Raw genomic sequence first — 16,910 nt, 5'->3', positions numbered from 1 at the left:
AGTACTGGGCCCACCGTACGTGTTTCGGGGACAGTCGGCGGGGTGTATGCAGGGCTTCCAGGTTTTTATGGTCTGTCCAAACCTCGAACTCCTGGCTAGCCCCCTCCAGAAGGTGTCTCCAGGTCCCCAGGGCCCAGCGGACCGCAAAGGCCTCTTTCTCCCAGATAGCCCAAGCCCTCTCCGCGGTCGTTAGCTTCTTGGAGGCGTACGCGCAGGGCCGCAATCCTCCCTTCGCATGCCGTTGCAGAAGAACAGCTCCAACAGCCACGTCGCTTGCATCAGCCTGTACTACGTAGGGCAGGTCAGGGTTCGGGTGTTGCAGAACGGGCTCCCTGGCAAACTGCGCCTTGAGCGCCTCAAAAGCCTGCTGGCATGTAGTGGTCCACGCAAGCTTCTGCCCTGGCCGCGGCGACGTCGCCAGCTGTTTAGTCCGCAGTAGGTCCGTGAGCGGCAGGGCGATGGAAGCGAAATGTGGAATAAATTGTCGATAAAAGTTAGCGAAGCCTAGAAAACTCTGCAACTGTTTCCGGGTCCGTGGGGCCTGCCACTGTTATATACACTCCTGAAAACCCCACCCAAACTCCACCCAAACATGCCTCCGCCCTCCCACTCTCTATAACTTCCCCACCCCTCCCCTACAAGGCCTTTTGCCCGTCGCTCAGTCAGGTAAGGCCCCCCCAACGTGCCGCCACCACCGTGCCGTTTCCCCTCACCCACTCCCTGCTGCACCCACCCCCCAACCCCCCTGTCATCGTCCATGTCCGAAGGCCCCAGCCACCCGGTCGCCGCAGCGGGGAGGGACCCATCCCCTAACGGCGTCGCCACACAGTCCTGCGCAGGCATGGCGTCGGAGTCTGACGCAGTCCCCCGCGAGGCCGAAGCTTTCGAAGCCTCCCAGGCCGCAGAGACGCTGAGCTGGCGCAGGCCTCCACCAGGCAAGCCGCAGGCCGGGGAACTTCGTGCCAACATGCCGCCGGGCGAACACAGCAGCCGCGGCGCGTCCGGAGGCGGCAGAAGCCGCGGCGCGAGTCCCGGAGCCGCCCGAGCCGAGGAGCCGCGCGCAGACGCACCGCCGGGCGAGGGCAGCAGCTGCGGTGCGTCCGGAGGCGGCAGAAGAGGCGGCGTGAGTCCTGGAGCCTCCGAAGCCGGGGAGCCGTGTGACGACGCACCGCCGGGCGAGGCCAGCAGCAGCGGAACGTCCGGAGGCGGCAGAAGAGGCGGCGTGAGTCCTGGAGCCTCCGGAGCCGGGGAGCCACGTGACGACGCGCCGCCGGGTGAGCCCAGCAGCTGCGGCGCGTGTGGAGGCGGCGGGAGAAGCGGCACGGACCCCAGAACTTTCCGAGCCGCTCTGGAGCTGGGTAAGGTCGGCGGGAGGGAAGCAGGTGGTGCAGGGGGGGTGGAGGGGCCCCCCTTCGAGTGTCGGGCTTCCGAGGCCCGACAAGTTCTTGAGACAGCCATACAAGCCCTGACTACAGCCCTAGAGGCCAGCAAGACAGCGGCCCCAGCATCGGGGGTGCCCAGCCCCCCTCCCAGGCCTCCTATCCTCTCCCCAGGGCCCAACTGCCAGGGGGGGTCCAGCCTGGAGCCTCCCAACGATCAACCCCCACGGCCTCCCACCTTCCCTTCAGGTCTTCAGGACCAGCGATGGGCTTCTCAAGGCAAACCAGGCAATGCTGAAAATCCATGTGCTTGCAATTCTCAGAAGGAATCATTGCAGCAACTGCAAACCGGCAAATCTGGGCTCCGCCCCCCCAATGCCTCATGGGAAGAAGGGAAAAATCCTGAACAACGCCCTCCCCCGGATCACATGGTTTCCGGGCACGCCCATTTGGAGTTACTAAATAATCAAGAAAAAAAACCCTCCTCAACCACTAGAGGGATTCCTTTCCCTTTCCCTTTTATGTCGAAGGACATTTCTGAGATTTATGCAAATGGATCTGAGAGGGACTTTTTTCCAACAGCAAATTTTCCGAGCGACTTTAAAAAGCTGCAACTGGGGGGGGGGGGAGAATTACAACACTTGGAGTAGAGATATACAGGTATATCTCTTAAAGAATGGGACTCTACAAATGGTTCAGAAACCACCCCCTCCCCCATGGGGACCTCAAGAAGAGTGGCGACATTTGCAGGCTTACTCTGCTCTGCTCAGTTCGCTGGATAATAACTTGTTCTCCAGCATTCCAGTGGGACTCAAAGCTAATGAAGTTTGGCAGCTATTATACAATTTATTCAACAGCGATACCATTGGTTCCATCACCAGATATACAACTGAGCTTTATACAACCAGACTGAGGTTTGGTGCCAGCATGCCTGAACATCTTGCAAAATTAAAGGCACTCAGGGCAGAATTGATGTCCAGAAATTTCCCAGTAACTGATGCGAACATGGTCGCGGTCATTTTTGCTTCCCTGGACAGGAGTTGGAGCAATTTCATTGTTTCACTCGAAGCGGTCAGGAGGGAAGACATAAATCTGTCCTACCTCACAGGGAGACTCATCGAGGAGGATAGAAGGAGACGAGATGCCGGAGAATACGTCAGAGTCACCACTCAGCAAGCCAGAAGGGGGAGCCACAACTCAGAGCAAATTAATGCTCTACTTAAGTGTTTCATCTGTGGCTCTGAGGAGCACCTCAAGAAAGACTGCCCCCATAAACATCAAGCCCCTAAACGTGGTCCCAATCAAGTAAGGGGCAAGGGGCAAGGAAGGGGGCGTGGCAGGGGCAAAGGAAATTTTCTGCATACTTGTTCCCTCACCCCCACAACAAAGGCTGATAGCTCCACTGACTTATGGTTACTGGACTCTGGAGCTTCTTCTCACATTACTAATATGAGTCAAGGTTTTAATAGGTTAAAGAAAATTAACTCATCTGTCAAAGTGGCAAATGGTGATAAGGCTTTAGTTGTTCGGGAGGGGTTTGTTTCTGTACCTGGACTTGGAAAAGTTGAAGGTGTTTTGCATGCTCCCTCCATTGCCAACAACCTATTAAGCATTATCAAATTATGTGACGATGACAAAGTGGAAGTTTTATTTTGCAAGGGGGGAGGTCATGTCACCCGGAACAAGAAGGTCATTGGAAATATTGCCATCATAAATGGCTTACCATATTTTTCTCCCAAGCCACCACAGCCTGCCCCAAGGCTTTCCAAGGGCAGTGTGGGCAAGGAGCCTGAATCTCAGCAGGCACCTACAGCACCACTCAAAGCAACTAGAGCCAAGAGGGTGTCAGTGGGGAAGCCGCTCCACGATAAGTGTGCTCACCTATTACACAGAAGATTAGGTCATGCGAGCTTCCCTGTAGTTAAAAAGATGGGAGAATTTGCTGAGGGAGTCCAGCTCCAGGATTGTGACGTGTTTCTGGACTGTGCCATTTGCAAGAAAACAAAGAGGAAGGCTGCCCCTACCCCAAAGGTGTCATTGCGTAAGGCTCAGTACCCGTACCAACTAGTACATGTTGACCTAGTTGGGCCTTTCACACCATCCCTAGGAAAGAAAAAGTATTTTCTCACTGCCGTTGATGATTTTTCACGATACGGCCACGTGTATACCCTCACAGAAAAATCTGAAGCCTTTGACGCCATAAAGTCACTGTACAACTTCGTAGAGACCCAGTACAAGACCAAGATCGCACAATTGCAGAGCGATCGCGGGGCTGAGTTCATGTCTCAAAAGTTCCAGGACTGGGTAAGGCGTAAGGGCATCCGCCATTTTCTTACTGCACCATTCACCCCTTCGCAAAATGGTGTAGCTGAGAAAAGAAATGGAATCCTGCAAACCATGATGCGTAGTCTGATTGCAGACGCTGGTGTCGCAGAATCATACTGGGGGGAAGCAATCCACTACGCCAATTACACCCTAAACCGCACCTGGAGCAGTGTTGTGAACCAGACCCCATATTTCCTGGTTCACGGTAGGAAACCAAACCTGGGACATTTGCGTGTTTTTGGTTCCTATGCATGGGTGCACATCCCCAAGCAGCTGCGGAAGAAGGGGAGATCTGTTTCCCAGAGACTAAGGTTCTTGGGCTATGCTCCTGGCTCCAAGGCCTATCGTTTCCTGGGAGAAGGGGGCAGGCCTGTGACTTCCCAATCTGCCTCTTTCGAAGAGGACTCCAATTGGACCCAGATCCACTCAAATGATCTGAGCTCATATGTCAACCGACCCAGCAAGGAAACACCGACCACGACATCACCAGAGGCGACCACGTACCCTGCCACCGACGAAAGTGAGGAACAAGACGAAGATGCGTCCAGTCCCACGGAGGAAGACACGCCGTCTTCACCCCCAGCGACACCTCAGAGACCCACGGAAGAAAAGAGCAGTGAGTGGCAGAAGGTAAGGAGGTCAAAGCGGTCCAACAAAGGGGTCCCGCCAAAGAGAATTGACATTGGCCACATCGCGTCTGTCAACAGCGTTGTGGTCACCCCAAAATCCTTCTCTGACATCCAGGAGCTGCCCATCGAAGAGCAGGAGAAATGGCAGCTCACGATGGAGAAGGAGATGCAGAGCTTAAAGAAACTCAAAGTCTTCACCCCCCAGCAACCACCAAAGGAGAGGAAAGTCATTGGCACAAGGTGGGTTTACAAGGCCTAACCACTTGCCAATGGCCTCTACCTATATAAGGCCCGTTTGGTAGCCCAGGGCTTCGCTCAGCGCCATATGGAAGACTACGCCGAGACGTACTCTCCAACCGTCCGTGCAGAGAGCGTCAAGGCCGCCCTCGTGACTGCAGCCGCTCTGGGAGAAGAAGTCTTCCAATTCGACATCCAGACGGCTTACCTCCACGCCAACTTGGACCGGCAGATCTACGTGAGGGCTCCTCCTGGCTACCAGCAAGAAGGGGGAAATACATGGTTGCTCCACAAAGGGTTATATGGTCTCAAACAGTCAGGGAAATTATGGTATGACTGTCTTAGAAAGAGTTTAAAACAAGTTGGTTTCTCAGCATCCCGTGCAGATGAATGTGTTTTCACACGCAACTCCAAGGGTACCACAGAACGGGTGTTAGTTTATGTGGACGATCTATTATATGTAGGGCCTGACAAGGAAGGGTGTGATGAATTTGCCAAGGCCCTGGAAGAAAAGTTTACTCTGAAGTCTTTGGGGCGGGTTGACAAGTACTTGGGTGTGCATATTTTGGCCACTAAGGGGGGGTTCGCTCTATCTCAAAAAGAAAAGATAGAGGAATTACTGGCCAAATGCAAAATGACAGAATCTAATCCTACGCATAGCCCAATGCAAACCGACTTTTACAACCACATTCTTAAGGACGGTCCTGAGTTCACAGATAACACGCTTTACAGATCTGTGATTGGCTCCTTGCTATACATCAGCAATTGGAGCAGACCTGACATAGCTTTAGCTGTGAATCTATTGTCCAGGCACGTGGAACACCCAAAGGAATTCCACTGGACTGCTGTTAAAAGGGTGCTTAGATACCTTAAGGGCACAGCTGATGCCCTCCTTATGCTAGAACCAGAGAAGGGGAAGACGGCCCAGCTCTCCGCTTACTCAGACGCAGACTGGGCTGGCGACACCAAAAGTAGACGGAGCACTTCTGGTTTCCTCATATTGCTAAATGGCTGTCCAATACATTGGCATGTTAGGCAGCAAAAATTTATTTCTTGCTCCACGGCCGAGGCTGAATTTGCCAGCCTGTCAGACACGGCCAATGATTTGACTTGGTTCAATGAGCTGATAACAAACATCTGGGCATCTCCTCCTCTGCCCATCCAAATTCTAGAGAACAACACAGCCGCAATTGCAATCTCGGGTGCTTATGCAGTAGGCTCTAGATCTCGCCACATAGACATACGCTATAAAAATGTCAGGCAGCTTGCGAAAGAGGGTTTTATACATGTTGAGCACTGTAATTCAGCTGACCAGATAGCTGATCTGTTTACCAAACCTGTTCCCATTGACCGGCACAACCTTCTGTGTAAGCGTTTGTGTTTGGTCTTCTGAATGTTTTTATGCATGTCTATGACACCTGCTCGCCCCTCACATACATTCACTGGTCCCTGTCATTGGCTGGCAAGAAGGGGAATTGTTAGATGTTTTGTGCCAGCCATTGGCAGTTCCCCAAAAAGGTCATCAGATGGGAGCAAAGAGGCTTCTTTGCTTCCACTGATGAGCCAAGGGTCTTGGCGAGAGAGTTTTATGGTCAGGGAGGGACCAAGACCAAGACCCCCCATAAATACCTCTGCACGAGGGGCTGCTCTTTGTTCTCCTTCCTCTTCTACTTCTTGTTCTACTCCTAGCTCCTAGTTCTTCTTCTGTTTTAGTTATGTAATGCTAGCTTGCTTTTATTTTATTTCTCTCTCACATGCAGGCATGAATGCTTTCATGCCAAGTATTTCTTTCTCTTTGATCTATCATTGAATAAAGCTAATATGATTGCATCTCTGCGTGATGCTTTTACTTGGAAGCACCTTTAACGATCCATCGTCCTCGTGAGATCACCTCACAGAAGAGGCGCTCCAAAAGCTTCAGGTCGCAAAAGATGGCGACAAAGCTTCTAACTTGGAATGTTAATGGTCTAAATTCACCACATAAGAGAAAGAAAGTATTTCAATATCTAAAGCAATTTAAAAACGATGTTATTTGTTTACAGGAAACACATATTCGAGCGGCTGATCAAAAGTACTTGGTAAACTTTAGGTTGGGTACACAGTTTATCGCTTCTGCGCCTGATAAGAAAAATGGAGTTGTTATTTATGTCAAGAATACTTTAACAGCGAGTTTAATTGAAGCAGATAAACAAGGAAGATATGTTATAATTGAATTATTAATAGAAGGCAAGAAAACGCTTTTGGTTGGATTATATGCTCCTAATCAACAGCAAGGAGATTTTTACAATTTATTACACAGCAAGATTATTCAATGGGATTATAAATCTTGTATTTTTATGGGAGATTGGAACAGCGTTTTGGATGTACAAATGGACAAGGGAGGTCTTTTTAAAAGCACGCCAAGTCATGCTAAACTGCCTAAATCTTTTTTTGAGATGAAGGATGACTTGGAATTGAGAGATGTTTGGAGAGAAAGGAACTTGCAAGAAAAAGACTTTACTTTTTTTCTGACAGGCATCAATCTTTTTCCACGATCGACTTTGTAATAATTACTAATTATTTTTTTTCTAGGATTAAGAAGATCAAGATTTGTCCAAGAACTATATCTGACCACAGTCCAGTATGGTTGGAGATAGAAAAAGATAATGGAGACAGACGGTCATGGCGTTTAAATGAAAATTTGTTTAGATATCAGGAAAATGTGGAAGAGTGTAAAAAACAGATGAAAGAATTTTTTAAAATTAATATGCATAAAGGTACTTCTATTGAGATGGTTTGGGATGCAAGTAAAGCCTATATGAGAGGTGTATTAATATATTTGAACAATAAACATAGACGTAAAATGGAATTTAAGAGGAAAGAATTAGAGGATGAAATTAAGGAAAAAGAAAAGGCTTTAATTCTGAATCCATCTAATGGGAAGATTAAAGAGGTAATTACTTTATTAAGGGGTCAGTTTGATATGCTGATGGCAGATCAAGTGGCAACTAACCTACGGTATGCTAGACATAACACTTTTTGTAATGCTAATAAACCGGGTAGATGGTTAGTTTACTTGTTAAGGAAGAAGCAAAGAGCTTGCAATATAGATAGAATAGAACATAAGGGTAATGTAGTGTATCAGCAGAATCTTTTTAAAAAGACTTTTGTTGATTTTATTCTAAGTTGTATGCTAGAGATAAGATTAGAGATGTAGATATAGATGGATACTTGATGAATGCTAATATTCCTGTTCTTACGCAAGAACAAAAGGAAGGGATGAACCAATTGATAACTGACGAAGAAATTTGTTTAGCAATTAAACAATTAAAAGTGGGTAAAGCACCGGGAACTGATGGCTTGACTGCCATTTATTATAAAAATTTACAGCTAGAAATGGTGGAACCTTTAAGAGAATTGTTTAAGACAATTCAGTTGGGAGGAGGAGTACCTCCATCGTGGAAAACTGCCTTTATTTCGTTGATCCCGAAGGAAGATCAGGATGCTACCCAAGCCAAAAATTACAGACCAATATCGCTTTTAAATACTGACTATAAGATATTTGCAAAAATTTTAGCCAATAGATTAATGAAGGTAATGCAACAAGTGATTCATAGTGATCAAACTGGATTTATAAGTGGTAGACAAATGAAGAATAATGTGAGACATATTGTAGATCTATTGGAATTCTTGGAAAGAAATAATCAGATCCCCGCAGTGCTGATCTTTTTGGATGCGGAAAAAGCTTTTGATCAATTGGACTGGCAATTTTTGATGAAAGTATTAGAGAAAATGGAATTTGGGGAAAAATTTCTACAATCTATTAGGGCAATATATTAGAAGCAAACAGCTCGTATAATAGTAAATAACAGTTTGACAGAATCATGCAATATTGAAAAGGGTACAAGAAAGGGGTGTCCGCTGTCACCTTTATTGTTTGTTTTAACATTGGAAATATTACTGATTAAAATACAAGATTCAAATAAAATTAGGGGAATTCAAATAAGAGATCAGGATTACAGATTGAGGGCGTTTGTGGACGACCTGGTTATTACAGTAACTCAGCCGGATTATTCAGTTGTAGAATTGATGGAGATAATAACGTTATATGGGAAAGTTTCTGGATTTAAGATAAACATACAAAAAACTAAAATATTGTCTAAGAATATGACTGTACCACAAAAGGCTGCTTTAGAAGAGCTAACGGGATTTGAAATAGTTAAAAAGATTAAATATTTGGGGATATATTTGTCAGCCTCAAATGTGAAGTTATATAAAAATAATTATGAAATGTTATGGGGAAAAATACAAAAAGAATTAGATAGTTGGAAAAAATTACAATTGTCTTTATTGGGAAGAATTGCAGCAGTGAAGATGAATGTTCTGCCAAAATTTTTGTTTTTGTTTCAAATGATACCTATACTTAAAAAGGATTCAAATCTGGAGGAATGGCAAAAAGGAATTAATAAATTTGTTTGGGCAGGGAAAAAGCCACGAGTTAAATTTAAGATAATGCAAGATAGGCGTGAAAGAGGTGGTCTTAAAATGCCTAATTTTAAATTATATTATGAGGCTGCTGCTTTGTCATCGATAAGTGACTGGTTTAATTTAACACAAGGAAGATTATTAAATCTTGAGGGTCATGATTTGTTATTTGGTTGGCATGCATATTTATTGTATGATAAGAAGGTGGATAATGTGTTTAAGATACATATTTTAAGGTATGCTCTGTTGCGAGTTTGGAAAAAGTATAGATATAAGTTAAATTATAAGATACCAATTTGGGCAATACCTAAACATGCAATAGAAAATATAAATGTTGGATTCAAACATGATGAGACTACATATAAGGAAATCCTAAGTCTAGAAAGGAATGTATGGCAATTAAAGCCATATAATATTTTAAAAGAAGGAACGATTGTACAAACTTGGTTTCAGTATGGGCAACTACAGGCAAGATGGAAAGAGGATCAGAAAGCTGGCTTCTCGATGACTGATGAAAATTTGGTCAAACAAATTAGAGATCAAGGTCAAGCACATATTAAAAGGATATATAATGCATTGATAGAAATTGATTCAGAAACGGAACTTGTTAAAGATTGTATGATAAAGTGGGCCCAGAACTTTCAAGAAGTTATAACAATGGACACTTGGGAAAAGATTTGGGTTAGAAACGTAAAATTTACACAGGCCCAAAACTTAAGAGAGAATTTTTATAAAATGCTTTATAGGTGGCACTTAAACCCTAAAAAACTAGCAACTATGTATCCGAACTGCCAGCCCAAATGGTGGAGGTGTGGTTGTGAGGATGCAACATATTTTCATATATGGTGGACATGTAAAAAGGTTAAAGCTTTTTGGATTAAAATTTGGTGGAATATGCAAAAGATATTTAAGAAAAGGATAAAGTTTTCCCCGCAATTGTTTTTATTGGGTATTATTACAGATACTACTGTAATAGACATTAAGTTGATGTTGAATCTAATTACCGCGGCAAGACTTTTAGTTGCGCAATACTGGAAGAAGGAGGAATTGCCGACTATAGAAGAGTGGACTTTGAAAGTTTCCAATTTGGCGGAAATGGCAAAGATTTCAGCATATTTGAAAGATCAGTCGCAACAGAGATATATTGTGGAATGGAGAAGATGGATTGAATATATTCAGAATAAATATGGGACTAAAAAGTTTCATTTAGCATTTGAATAAGTAGTGGATTTTTATGATGTACGATTAGTTATTTGTTAGTTTATTAATATTATGACTATGGAGAGTTAAAGTTTGATAGAATTTAATATGTTATTTTTGTTGTTAGCATATTCTAGTTTATGTTTGTATATACCCTGTATTCAGCTCTGGGAAGTCGGGGTGGGGGGGAGGGGAGGGGAGGGGAAGGTTGGGGAGAGGGGAGGGGGTGGAGGGAGTTTTTTGTATTTAAAAATGTATTGTAAAACTTTTCAATAAAAAAGACAATTGTAATTTTTCCCAACTATCTAACTCTTTTTATATTTTCAACCATAACAGCTCATAATTATTTTTATATAATTTCACATTTGAAGCTGAAAGATATACCCCCAAATATTTAGTCTTTTTAACTATTTCAAATCCTGTTAATTTTTCTAGAACAACCTTTTGTTCCATAGTCATATTTTTAGACAATATTTTAGTTTTTGCGTATTTATCTTAAATGCAGAAACTTTTCCATATAACAATATTATCTCCATCAGATCTACAACCGAGTAAGTCGGTTGACTTAATGTAATAACCAAGTCATCCGCAAACGCTCTCAATCTATAATCTTGATCTTTTATTTTAATTCCTTTAATTTTATTTGAGTCACATATCTTAATCAATAATATTTCCAATGTTAAAACAAACAACAAAGGTAACAACGGACACCCCTGTCTTGTACCTTTTTCAATATTACATGCTTCTGTCAAACTGCCATTGATTATTATTTGAGCTGTTTGCTTCTGATATATCGCCCTAATAGGTTGTAAAAGATAACCCCCAAACTCCATTTTCTCCAGTACCTTAAATAAAAATTGCCAATCCAATTGATCAAAAGCTTTTTCAGCGTCCAAAAAAATCAGTGCTGCAGAGACCTGGTTATTTCTTTCGAAAAATTCCAATAAATCTACAATATGTCTCACATTATTCTTCATTTGTCTACCACTTATAAATCCTGTTTGGTCATTATGAATCATTTGCTGCATTACTTTCATTAATCTATTGGCTAAAATTTTTGCAAATATCTTGTAGTCAGTATTTAAGAGCGATATTGGTCTATAATTTTTGGTTTGGGTAAGATCTTGATCTTCCTTCGGAATCAGTGATATAAAAGCTGTTTTCCACGATGGAGGCACTTCTCCTCCAGATTGGATTGTTCTAAATAATTCTTTTAAAGGTTCCACCATTTCTAGCTGTAAATCTTTATAATAAACAGCAGTCAAGCCATCTGTTCCTGGTGCTTTCCCCACCTTTAATTGTTTAATTGCTAAAATAATTTCTTCATCATTTATCAATTGATTCATCCCTTCCCTTTGCTCTTATGTAAGAACAGGGATATTCACTTCTTGTAGATATCTATCTATATATATACCTTGAATTTTATCCCTAGCATATAACTTAGAATAGAATTCAACAAAAGCCTTTTTAATAAGATTTTGCTGAAACACCTCTTTTCCCTTATATTCTATTTTATCTATGTTACGTGACCTTTGTTTTTTCCTTAACAAATAAGCTAGCCACCTACCCGGCTTATTAGCATTACAAAAAGTATTATGTTTAACATACCATAGGTTGGTTGCCACTTTACCTGCCATCAACATATTAAACTGACCTCTTAACAAAGTAATTGCTTCTTTCATCCTCTTGTCAGATGGATTCAAAATTAGAGCCTTCTCTTTCCTCTTGATTTCCTCCTCTAACTCTTTACGCTTATATTCCAATTTACGCCTATGTTTGTTATTCAAATATATTAACACTCCTCTCATATAAGCTTTACTTGCATCCCAAACCATTTCAATAGAGGTACCCTTATGCATGTTTATATTAAAAAAATTCTTTCATCTGTTTTTTACATTCATCCACATTTTGTTGATATCTAAACAGATTTTCATTCAATCTCCAAGACCTCCTATCTCCACTCTCTTTATCCAATTCCAACCATACTGGACTATGATCTGATAGTATTCTTGGACATATCTTAATCTTCTTAATCCTGGAAAAAAATCATTAGTAGTTAATGCAAAATCAATCCTGGAAAAAGATTGATGTCTATCAGAAAAAAAGGTAAAATCTTTTTCCTCTAAATTTCTTTCTCTCCAAACATCTCTCAATTCCAAGTCATCTTTCATCTCAAAAAAAGATTTAGGCAATTTAGCATGATTTGGTGTACTTTTAAAAAGGTCTTTTTTGTCTTTCTGTGTGTCCAGGACTCCATTCCAGTCTCCCATCAAAATACACGATTTTTAATCCCATTGAATTATCTTACTATGTAAAAGTTTATAAAATTCTCCTTGCTGTTGATTAGGTGCATACTGTATAATCCAACTAAAAGTATTTTCTTGCCTTCTATTAAAAGTTCAATTATAACATATCTTCCTTGTTTATCAGTTTCAATTAAGTTAGCTGTTAAATTCTTCTTCACATAAATAACTACTCCATTTTTCTTATCTGAAGCAGACGTGCTGAACTGTGTACCCAATCTAAAGTTTATTAAATATTTTTGATCTGATGCACGACTATGCATTTGCTGTAAACAAATAACAGCATTTTTAAATTGTTTCAAATACTGAAATACTTTCTTTCTCTTTTGCGGGGAATTTAATCCATTAACATTCCAGGTTAGAAACTTTGTCACCATCTTTTGTGACCTGAAGTTTTCGGAGCGCATCTTGCAAAACCACCTGCACCTGCCTCTTCGGTCTCGCTCCTCCCACTGTTTCACTATAGGTAGATTCTTGAGATATGATTGTAGCTTTCTGTTGTTCTTGTTCTTGTCTCATTCATCTGATTGCAGCCCGTGTCATTCTTTGTTCCTTAACCTCTTCTGATGATCTCTGGGGCTGCTCAACTTCTAAAATTTGCTGGGATTCTTTAACCATCCGCGAAACAACCTCTTCATCTCCTTGTGTAGTCTCCATTTGAGTCTGACGTGCTCCTTCTTCCTTCCTTCCTTTAAATTCTGGAGATGGCAGAGGACCTGCCTTCAATACATTAGAATAAAAATCTCGTGCCTTCAAAACTGTATTAAGACGATATCTCGTGACAGCATAATGAAGTGGACCCCCAGTCTCCACCTTTGAAGATTTAAAGAATCTGCCAACAACACCAAGTCATATTATTTTCACCTCTTGATACAATTGTCCTGGTCCAAATAAACTTCCTTCCATATTTTCTCCATCACCATCTTCAAAAACCTGTATTTGCTGACTATTTAATTCTTCTGCCAATGTATTTAATTGTTCAATTTCTTCTGTTGAATTCTGTCCCAGTAAAATATTAGTTGTAGTCACAGTTTGAATTTGAGTTTGTTTTGTCGAGATGCTTTCTAGTTCTTTCCCAATAGTTTTTATTTCATTGCCAACTGTAGAAAGGAGCTGATAAGTTTGGTAAGATATTTCCCACAGAGCATGAATTTGTTTTTGAAACTCTTCCATTGTAAGCTTTCATATCTGATGTTCAAGGTTACTCTTTATCTTGTTTTCTTAAATATTTTCTTGGTTTATTTTAAAGAGAAAGTCAGAATTGCAATTTCAAATTTAGCCACTGAGTGTCCCCCAAGTATTTTAAAAGTTCTTTCCTTTTGTTATTTCTTTCTTAAACGTTCTTTTGTTTCCAAAAAAAACCCTGAATTTGTTTGCCACCTTCCGAAGGGAGGGTTAAAATCCCCCTCCCTCTCCACAGGGGGGAAAGTACTTAGCAGCTTAATTAGGTGAAAAAAATATGATTAAGGTACAAGAGAGGAAACTTACCCTCGTCTCTTCCACGCTGCTTGAATGTTGCCTGATGGTGATTTGACTTCAGCTGTCTGCAGCCTAGGAGCTGGCCATACTCCTATGGTCAGTCTTTCGTCCGCTGGTACAAAGGGAATGCAGGCACTAACGGGGGGGGGGGGTTGCTGCCCCCCTCATTTCTGCAAAAGCCCCTTCTGTCTGGACACCCCTCCAGGGCGACTCTTCGGTCCTTTTAGGACCACCCAGCGATGCGAATCTGGACGTGGAAGATAGGAGCCATCCTCCAGGCATCCATTTATAGCTGTTGGCAAACTGGAAGCCTGAACTAGAGAGGCTTCTGTACGAGAAGCACTGAGGAGAATGACAGAGGAGAAGAGGAGAAGCTTATGTCAGAGAATCAGTGAGGAGAAACAGATAGGAGAAAAGGAGAAGTTTCTGTGAGAGAAGTAATGAGGAGAAAAAGAGGAGAAACAGAGAGGCTTCTGTGAGAGAAATAGTGAAGAGACACAGAGAGAAGGGGAGAGGCTTTTGTGAGAGACGCAGTGAGGAAAGAGGGAGAAGTGGAGATGAGAAGCTTCTGTGAGACAAGAACTGAGGAATAATAGAGTGAGAAGTGGAGAGGAGATGCTTCTGTGAGAGAAGCAGTGAGGAGAAAGAGAAAGGGAGAATGGGAGAGGTTTCCTGTGAGAGAAGCAGTGAGGAGAACGAGAGAGGAGAAGAGGAGAGGCTTCTCTGAGAGATGCACTGAGGAGAGAGGGGGAAGAGGAGAGGCTTCTATGAGAGAAGCAGTGAGGAGAAATAGAGGAGAAAATGAGACGCTTCTGTGAGAGAAGCAGTGAGGAGAAAGAGAGAGGGAGAAAAGGAGAGGAGAGGCTTCTGTGAGAGAAGAAGTGAGGAGAAAGGGAGGGAGAAGAGGAGGGACTTCTGTCAGAGAAGCAGTGAGTAGAAATTGAGGGAGAAGAAAAAGAGGCTTTTCTGAGAGAATCAGTGAAGACAAAGAGAGGGAAAAATAGAAATAGAGGAGAAAAAGAGAGGCTTCTGTGAGAGAAGGAGAGAGGAGAAAGAGAGAAGAAAAGGAGAGGCGTCTGTGAGAGAAGAACTGAGGAAAAATTGAATGAGAAGTGGAGAGGCTTCCGTCAGAGAAGCACTGAGGAGAAATTGAGGGAGAAGAAATAGAGCCTTCTGTGACAGAAGCAATGAGGAGAAAGAGAGGGAGAAGAGGAGAGGCTTCTGTTAGAGAATCTGTGAGGAGAAATAGAGGAGAAAAGGAGAGGGTTTTGTGAGAGAAGCGGTGAAGAGAAAGAGAGAGGGAGAAGAGGAGAGGCTTCTGTGAGAGAAGCAGTGAGGAGAAAGAGAGGGAGAAGAGGAGAGGCTTCTGTGAGAGAAGCAGTGAGGAGAAAGAGGGAGAAGAGGAGCGGCTTCTGTGAGAGAAGCAGTGAGGAGAAAGAGGAGAAAAGGAGAGGCTTCTGTGAGAGAAGTAGTTAGGAGAAGGAGAGAGGGAGAAGGGGATAGTCTTCTGTGAGAGAAGCATTATAATGTGAAATTTATTCAGTTTAGTATTGTCTTTCCTTAATTTCTTGGAAATGGTTATTTTATTAAAAGTATTGCTTATGGCCAATTAAAACAAGACAAAAAGGACAAATTGTTGCAGCATTTTTGTCATGAGCACTGACTTGTGATTCCGAATTATGGTCAATAGCTACAGCGTGCGCATTTTTATTTTATAAAACAATTACATACCTAAAATAATTATAAGTTATATAATATTTGTATTCACCATGATCTTGTCAGCAAATTGCTTTTCCCATATCCTATAAACTGGCTGCCCTTTTGTCTCTTTCAGTCAGTCCACAGTCTATTCCTAAAAATCACCCACAACTTCTGAAGGCAAGCTTTTTCACCGGTTAATTGTTCTCACTGTTAGGAACTTTCTCCTTAATTCCAGTTTTCGTCTCTCCTTGATTAGTTTCCATCATTTCTTGTCTTGCCTTCTGGTGCTTTGGAAAATAAGTTGGCCCCCTCTTCTTTGTGGCAGCCCCTCAAATATTGGAACACTGCTATCATGTCACCCCTGGTCCCTCTTTTCTCCAGATTGGCCATACCCAGTTCCTGCAACCATTCTTCATATGTTTTAATCTCCAGACTTTTAATCATCCTAGTTGCTTTTCTCTGCTCTTTTTCTAAAGTCTCAACATCTTTATAGTAATGTGGTGACCAAAACTGGATGTAGTGTTCCAGGTGTGGTCTTACTAAGGCTTTATAAAGTGGTACTAATATGTCACATGATTTTGATTCTATGTCTCTGTTTATACAACCAAGTATTGTATTTGCTTTATTGGCTGCTACCGCACACAGCTGACTAATGTTTAAGTGATTGTCCACTAGGGAAAGGCTTTTCAACCTTTTCACCCATTCTACCACTTTTGTTGTTAGCTGCGAAGTCGTGTCCGACCCATCGCGACCCTATGGACAACGTTCCTCCAGGCCTTCCTGTCCTCTACCATCTTCTGGAGTCCATTTAAGCTCACGCCTACTGCTTCAGTGACTCCATCCAGCCACCTCATTCTCTGTCGTCCCCTTCTTCTCTTGCCCTCAATCTTTCCCAGCATTAGGCTCTTCTCCAGTGAGTCCTTTCTTCTCATTAGGTGGCCAAAGTATTTGAGTTTCAGCTTCAGGATCTGGCCTTCTAAAGAGCAGTCAGGGTTGATAAAATAAATAAATAAATAAACCTTTATTGTCAAAGTACAACATGTGTACATTGAGATTAGCTGAGCCTGTTAGATGTTTTGTGCCAGCCATGGCAGTTCCCCAAAAAGGTCATCAGATGGGAGCAAAGAGGCTTCTTTGCTTCCACTGATGAGCCAAGGGTCTCAGACCCCATTGGCAGAGTGTTTTATGGTCAG

This window comes from Vipera ursinii (genome assembly GCF_947247035.1).
Source record: "Vipera ursinii genome assembly, chromosome: W".
Taxonomy (NCBI): domain Eukaryota; kingdom Metazoa; phylum Chordata; class Lepidosauria; order Squamata; family Viperidae; genus Vipera; species Vipera ursinii.
Note: the sequence above shows the minus strand (reverse complement) of the source record.